General features: G+C 31.3%; 1 long non-coding RNA gene across 1 annotated transcript; it reads right to left on the bottom strand.

Moving 5' to 3' along the window:
* Positions 1–472: 472 nt before the first annotated feature.
* Positions 473–969, bottom strand: LOC117106967. Its single transcript, XR_004445167.1, has 2 exons — positions 913–969; positions 473–570 (listed from the first exon to the last, which is right to left on the bottom strand). It is a non-coding gene; the product is annotated as an uncharacterized LOC117106967 (long non-coding RNA).

Genomic DNA, 969 nt, shown 5'->3' with positions numbered 1-969 from the left:
TTTTATGTCAAAATTTTAAAGTGCTATAAAAAAAATTGCCCAAGCTCTAAGAATGGGGATTTTTTCTGAGACACTGTATGATATACTGATTCAGAAAAAACAAAAATTAATTTTCCTTTACTTTTTTCCCGCTAATTTCCTACTGCACCCAGGCTACGGCTGGAAGTTTAGGGCCTGTGGTTTTGACATTCTCTATGTTTTATCAAAGTAAAAGTATAAAATAAGTAGGCTTATAGTTAATTTAGCGGATTAGTTTGTCATAAGTTTTTGTTTTGTTTTGTTTTTTTTTTTTTTTTACGTCTTCATTTACATTACCAAATGTTCTATTTATAACAATACATAGGCCAATATAAAATAAATTAAAATATACTCAATGTAACTGCTCTTGGGCTCGGAGCAAGTTTGGTGTATAGAGGGCGTCTTTGGTCAAATCACACAAACGCGAACAACAAGGCAACAATACGACCATCAGTTAAACAATCTCAAATTTATTTTGTTCCAACCGTGTCTGTCTGACTACCTTTCGTTCATTCGATCATTCGTTCGTTCGTTCGTTCGTTCGTTCGGTGACTAAATACAAGAAAATATAAAAATTGACATAAAACAATATAAAACAAGTAAAAGAAAAGAATTATTAAATCTCAAACAAATCGAGGAATCTCGCACATGTTGTAATTGACACATAACACAAATTCCCTCATTCATATTAACATCATTTGATGTGTAAATCACATATCATCATCAAGTTCCATATTATCATTAAGTTCCGTATTATCATTTCACTTCATTTACTAATCATAGTAAGATATCGTTAATCACGATAGTGTACAATACACTCTAAAACATCAACCTTTGAATTACAAACAATTACTTAACATGTTAATCAGTAATATGCATAGAACAGATCCTTACGTGAATATGACCGCTCTAAGCCTCAAAATTCATGTCAATGTTCTCCCTTTCAAACAT

The sequence above is a fragment of the Anneissia japonica genome, unplaced genomic scaffold, assembly GCF_011630105.1.
Source record: "Anneissia japonica isolate Jap-2015-1 unplaced genomic scaffold, ASM1163010v1 scaffold60886_len996_cov210, whole genome shotgun sequence".
NCBI classification, from domain to species: Eukaryota; Metazoa; Echinodermata; class Crinoidea; order Comatulida; family Comatulidae; genus Anneissia; species Anneissia japonica.
Note: the sequence above shows the minus strand (reverse complement) of the source record. Positions and strands in the feature narration are given on the sequence as shown.